We start from the raw sequence: 7,467 nt of genomic DNA, 5'->3' as shown, positions 1-7,467 counted from the left end.
TAAATGGTTTTAAGATCTCACAATGTCAAGATTGTTATGTTGAAATTAAGTATACGTACTACAAAATAATTCACTTATATCCTTGCTTGATTGTAATTATATTTATCTAGTAAACTTTCCGTTTAGCTGTATTCTAAATCAGTCTTACATACTTTGAATAGCTCACAAGATCAATATTGTTCTTACGTCAAAATTATGAATACTGCACAAATTTACTTCTCTTATTCAACTGCCCTATTGTAATTATTATTCTTCAAGTTCACTTTCTATTTAGGCTTATTTTAAGAGCTACAGGCTCTGGCAGTCACAAACTTCACTCTCACTAATTCCATTTCTTCATTGACCTCAGGCCAAATGTAATTTGCATTAGTTTGAGTTGCTGTACATCAAAACTTCTAAATATACAGCCAAGGTTACATCTGAACAACTGCTTCCATCCCATCCAAATATTGTAGCCCTACATTTCCCTGGTATAAAACAATTTTAATATTGATAGTTTCCCCAGTGACCTATTTCATGTTCATTAAACACTCACCTTTGTTAGAAGGCTCTATGTCTCTGGATTATTTCCTTCAGAAATCAATCCCCTCTTCAAAGGACTCTCTTCACAGAACTTTCATCCAGGAACTCTCTTCAAAGAACATACAAGAAACAGATAACCTGGAAGAACGAGAAATAAGTTAATGACATCGTGTTTTCTTATTTAATTTTTTACAAGTCATCAGGCTTCAAGCACCGTATGACTCTGTAGACTTCTTTCTGATACTCCATTTAATCCTAGTAATGATAACTTTTAATGTGATGAACAACTGCTTTTAATACAAAGTAGGGGGTACTACAACCATAAAAAACTGGTAATAATTGTCAGAATATAATCATGGTCACTTTAAGCTACGCGATACCCTATACAAGCTTCTCTGATAACCCATAAACCCAATGCGAGCTACTGGCAGCGACAAATTCATAAACTAAGCCTAAAAGCACCTTGGTTCTGTTCTTCATTGTTATTCATTTTCAGGCCTCTCTTTTAGGCTTTCAATTTCACGGCTTTTAACTCCCGTCAAATTCAACTGCGTTCCTCCTCACAAGAATTTCTTTCACGTGAAGTTAATTTGAAACAAAGTTAACCAACTTTGTAATGAACATCCTGAGAGAGAGAGAGAGAGAGAGAGAGAGAGAGAGAGAGAGAGAGAGAGAGAGAGAGAATTTCATGTTTATTTATTTGAAAAAAGCTAAAATTATTTTTAATGAATATCTATCCTGAGAGAGAGAGAGAGAGAGAGAGAGAGAGAGAGAGAGAGAGAGAGAGAGAGAGAGAGAGATTTCATGTTTATTTAAAAAAAAACTAAAATATTTCTAATGAATATCTATCCTGAGAGAGAGAGAGAGAGAGAGAGAGAGAGAGAGAGAGAGAGAGAGAGAGAGAGAGAGAGAGAGAGAGAATATTTCACGTTTAATTGAAAAAAGCTAAAATATTTTTAATGAATATCTATCATGAGAGAGAGAGAGAGAGAGAGAGAGAGAGAGAGAGAGAGAGAGAGAGAGAGATATTTCATGTCTATTTGAAAAAAGCTAAAATATTTTTAATGAATGTCTATCCTGAGAGAGAGAGAGAGAGAGAGAGAGAGAGAGAGAGAGAGAGAGAGAGAGAGAAAATTTCATGTTTATTTGAAAGCTAAAATATTTTTAATGAGTATGAATCCTGAGAGAGGAGAGAGAGAGAGAGAGAGAGAGAGAGAGAGAGAGAGAGAGAGAGAATATTTCATGGTTATTGGAAAAAAAACTAAAATATTTATAAAGAATGTCTATCTGAGAGAGAGAGAGAGAGAGAGAGAGAGAGAGATGAGAGACGAGAGAGAGAGAGAGAGAGAGAGAATTTTGTTTATTTGAAAAAGCAAAATATTTTTAATTAATGTCTATCTGAGAAGAGAGAGAGAGAGAAGAGAGAGAGAGCAGAGAGAGAGAGAGAGAGAGAGAGAGAGAGAGAGAATATTTCATGTTTATTTGAAAAAAGCTAGAATATTTTTTATGGATATCTATCCTGAGAGAGAGAGAGAGAGAGAGAGAGAGAGAGAGAGAGAGAGAGAGAGAGAGAGAGAGAGAGAGAGAGAGTTATGCAAAGCAAGAAACTATAGCATGCATTCACATTAAGTAACATTATTCCTGTTCCAAGTCATTATGTTAATTAATAATCACTTCATACACATTTTCTCCACTAAGAGTTCAACTAACATAAAAATTGATTCAATACCTGCCTCACCATTTTCTATTATTATTATTTTTTTTTTATATATCACAGTCCTCCAATTCGACTGGGTGGTATTTATAGTGTGGGGTTTCCAGGTTGCATCCTCCTCCCTTAGGAGTCCATACTTTTCTTACTATGTGCGCCGTTTCTAGGTTCATACTCTTCTGCATGAGTCCTGAAGCTACTTCAGCCTCTAGTTTTTCTAGATTCGTTTTCAGGGATCTTGGGATCGTGCCTAGTGCTCCTATTTTTATGGGTACAATTTCCACTGGCATATCCCATATCCTTCTTATTTCTATTTTCAGATCTTGATACTTATCCATTTTTTTCGTCTCTTTCTCTTCAACTCTGGTGTCCCATGGTATTGCGACATCAATGAGTGATACTTTCTTCTTGACTTTGTCACTCAACGTCACGTCTAGACTATTTACTATAGTCCCAGAGGATCTTTGCCTGTTCGTTTTCAATCACTCCCTCAGGTTGGTGCTCGTACCACTTATTACTGCAAGGTAGCTGATGTTTCTTGCACAGGCTCCAGTGGAGGGCTTTTGCCACTGAATCATGCCTCTTTTTGTACTGGTTCTGTGCAAGTGCCGGGCATTCGCTTGCTATGTGGTTTATGGTTTCATTTTTCGTATTGCACTTCCTACATATGGGATAGATGTTATTTCCGCCTATCGTTCTTTGAAACTATCTGGGTTTCTTAAGGCCTGATCTTGTGCCGCTGTTATCATTCCTTCAGTTTCCTTCTTTAGCTCTCCCCTCTGTAGCCATTGCCATGTGTCATCGCTGGATAGTTCTTTAGTCTGTCTCATGTATTGTCCGTGCATTGGTTTGTTGTGTCAGTCCTCTTGTTTTGTTTGTCATTGTCCTGTGTCTGTATATTTCTGGGTCTTCGTCTACTTGTGTTAGTCCTTCTTCCCATGCACTCTTTAGCCACTCGTCTTCACTGGTTTTCAGATATTGCCCCAGTGCTCTGTTCTCGATGTTGACGCAGTCCTTTATACTTAGTACGTAGTCCTCTCCCTCCTTCCTTTCGTGTTACGTATAGTCTGTCCGTATTTGCTCTTGGGTGTAGTGCTTTGTGTATTGTCATAGTTTCCTAGTTTTCTGGTCTATGTTGCGGAGTTTCTGCCTTCGTCCATTCCAATATCCTGGCGCTGTATACTGATTACTGGCACTGCCCATGTGTTTATGGATTTTATCATATTTCCGGCGTTGAGTTTTGACTTGAGTATCGCCTTGAGTCTCTGCATATATTCTTTCCTGATCGTGTCCTTCATCTCTTGGTGTTTTATATCCCCCTCCTTCCAATTTATCCCAGGTATTTGTATCCCGTCTTATCTATGTGTTTGATGTTGCTCCCATCTGGTAGCTTTATCCCTTCAGTCCTTGTTACTTTTGCCCTTTTGTATGTTGACTAAGGCGCATTTTTCTATTCCAAACTCCATCCTGACGTCCCCAGATACAATCCTTACGGTCTGGATTAGGGTATCTATTTCCTTGATGCTCTTACCATACAGCTTGATGTCGTCCATGAACATCAGATGGTTAATTCTGTTGCCTCTTTTCTTGAGTTGGTACCTGGCATCCATCTTCTGTAGTACTTTTATTATTATTATTTATTATTATTATTATTATTATTATTTTATTATTATTATATTATTATTAGTTTTATTATTATTATTATTATTATTATTATTATTAAAGCCTATTCATATGGAACAACACCACCACAGGGGAACTGACTTCAAATTCAAGCTTCTAAAGAATATGGAATGCATTAGAAAGAAATAACAGAAGGTTATGGGAAACATTCAGAATTAAGAGATCACTTATCAGACAAGAAATAAATTGATGAATGAATAAATAAAATGTAAGTTATTAAAATACAAAGGGTTAACCTTTAGTCTGAGCAACACAACATATGAAACCTCTTCGAACGGTTTAGAAAACCTTTTATTTTGAAGTTTAATATATCAACATCAAACTGAAAGATTATTTTGATAAAAAGATCCTACGACCATCATAAAATATATTGTGTTACCAGACAAAACTTTCCGAGGGAACTTCTGCGAAACATACACTGAATTAACTGATTTATACCTTTATATTTTGACAGTCTATTTTCCATACAATTCTTTAAAAACTGAAGGCATCCTGATGTTTCCACTTACCATTCTGTGTTGATTTATAGATCTTGAGCATAATGCCAAGCACTGGGGTAACTAAGACCATTCACCGCTGAAACGGAAATTGACAATAAAATGTTTGAATGGTGTAACAGGAGGAAAACCTCAAAGCAGTTGCACTATGAAATAATAGTTAGGAGAGAGTGGAAAGTCAGATGGAAGAGAATATGAATGGAGGTACATTAAAAGGAATGAAAGTAGTTGCAATTAGGGGCCGAAGGGACGCTGGCAAGAACCTTAACTAATACCTACATTGCACTGCATGAGGTGCACTGATGGCACAACCCCCCTACGGGGTACCATTCAGTCTGCCTCAATATTTTCCTAAACCTAACCCTTAAACCACACCATCTAAAATCTGTTTCCTAGACCATCCAAGATTGGGAGATGCAAATTATACCGGAAGACGCATTAGCAATTCTCTGGTAGACATTAGAGGTGCCTCACACTGAGGGACCTGGGGTAACCCGAACGAGCTGTAAGGTCTGTAAGGTAAGGACCAATCTATATTGGGTAGTGTGTGTTCTTTAATGTATCTTACGCAAAAGTCAGAAAATATCAACTTTATACCTAATTTAGAACTTTTTATAGTTAGCTACTAAGATGAATGGGCGTATTTGAAGACTGAACAAGAATGAACTAGAGTTCATTTTTCTCCCTGGAAATCATCAATTCGTAAATATAACAGGGAAGATCATTCAAAAACAGCACAGAAATAATTCGGCCATCTCATGAAAAATATTTGTGGTACCTATTTAGAAATAATAGAGGCATCTCATAAAAACTAAGAATAAGTCATTGTTATTATACAATAGTAATTTAAGACAAATCAGAAATATACTTCTGGTACCTATTTAGAAATAACAGAGGCATTTCATAAAAACTAAGAATTAGTCCTTGTTAATATACAACCAGTTATTTAAGACAAATTCAAACGACTGAATAGTTTCAGAATTTCTAAAGCACACTTCACATGAAAATAAATCTACAAATGCTACTGCACAAGAAACAAACTATAAAGGCTTTTTCTGAGTCTCTGGACGACATTCTTCCCTCCAATTTTGGGAAGGAATCAATGCCAGATACAGACTCCAATCTCCTCCAAATCTGCTGTTGAGATCAATCGAGATTAACAGCTTTGGAGCTCATAAAACTCCAAGGGGAAAGAGTCATGTCATGCAATTTCACCTTCCAATATTGGAGATGTTGCAGTTATTTTTTGCTCCCCCGCTGGGTTCAGCAACAGAATATCCCCAGGACAAGACAATAAAGGAAAACTGGAGTTAAAAAAAAATACGCAGTCACTAGAGTTCGAGAAAGAGCAGAAATCTGACTGATGGAATGGGGTGGTATATGTAGAATTTAAGAAACTGGCCAAGTGCTGGGATCTATGTCATTCAGTGTTGAAGGGGAAATTGAGAGGAGAAAGGTTTGAAAGGTGTAACACGAGGAAAACCTCGTCGTTCCTCTTTAAAAAAAAAAATTGTTTGTTTTGTTTGTATGGTTTTTACGTTGCATGGAACCAGTGGTTATTAAGCAATGGGACCAACGACTTTTCGTGACTTACGAACCACGTCGAGAGTGAATTCCTATCACCAGAAATACACATCTTTCACACCTCAATAGAATGCTCGAGAATCAAACTTGCGGCCATCGAGGTGGTACACCAACACCATACCGACCACGCCATTGACGTGCTTTAAAAAAAATTTAGCATAGGGTGGATGGCAAGATGGAAGAGAATATGAATGGATAAGACAATATGGGAAAACTGGAGTTGGAAAAAAAAAAAAAAAAAAAAAAAAAAAAAAAAAAAAAAAAAAAAAAAAAAAAAAAAAAAAAAAAAAAAACAAAAAAAAAAAAAAAAAAAAAAAAAAAAAAAAAAATTGGCTACTTTAGTCCAAGAAAGGGCAGAAATTTGTGTGATGTCAGTTTATTTAATTAGTTTCTCTTTGGTGTACCAAACACGAGCTTATGAGTCTGAGGGTGAGCGATTCAGGCTACAATTATCTTAATATTCCTCAGACCATAACTTCATGCCAGTCTGTGATATCCAATTGTTTAAATTGAAACACCTGAAATAAACTCTTAAAACAATACCAATGCCTTCCCTAAAACTTTAAAAAAAACCTACGACAATGCCAATTCGTAATCAATTTCAAAAAGAAATTTAGCACACAAAAAATTAAAATTAAAACTTTACAAAATCATATTCAGTTGAATTATCCAGAGGATAAACCTATGAAATTAGTACACTACATTATTTTATTCAAGTGAACTTAAAATTTAAAACCAGACTTATCGAAGTCTCAGTCCAGCATTCTTGGAGTCAAAAGATAACTTTGAAGAAGTTTCACTTTCCATTCAGTTCTCCATCTGAAATAAAATGTGGGCCTTCAGTATCGAGTAGAATTGTCTAGAATATAGACTTTAGGCCAGAGAGAGAGAGAGAGAGAGAGAGAGAGAGAGAGAGAGCTCTGCTGATTTGATACTATCTTACTTTCCAAATGCCATAATTACTATAAACCATAAACCATGCCACACGTGTCTGTAGTTGGTCAAAGCTACGAAGACTTATTACAGAGAGAGAGAGAGAGAGAGAGAAGCTCCATTAATTTTAAAACCCTCCCACTGTCCAAATGCCATAATTCCTGTAAGCTATAAAACAATTTACCATAGTTGTTCGTAGCCATTAAGACCTACTTCAAGAAACTAAATGTAGCATGTTCTTGGGAGTCCATGAATTACCTTGATATATACTACTGCAGTGCCATTGTCGAGAAGATTTGCCTCTAAACACTAATCAAGAAGCATTATACCAAAAGCAAGAGAGCTGGGGGAATGACAGCTCTTAACAACTGAGTTGCCAGACTTCACTGATGTTTGACAAACCTTAGCAAGTGTATTGGACCACGTTTATATGCTTAAAAATAAAAAATTTTTGTTAAGTAAATTGCATTTGTTTCTAATTCTAATCAGTCCCCGGTTATCGATGGACTAGGTTATCAGTGATCCGATTTTATGAAG

Source organism: Macrobrachium nipponense, chromosome 27, assembly GCF_015104395.2.
Source record: "Macrobrachium nipponense isolate FS-2020 chromosome 27, ASM1510439v2, whole genome shotgun sequence".
Taxonomy (NCBI): Eukaryota; Metazoa; Arthropoda; class Malacostraca; order Decapoda; family Palaemonidae; genus Macrobrachium; species Macrobrachium nipponense.
This window is presented reverse-complemented; position numbering follows the sequence as displayed.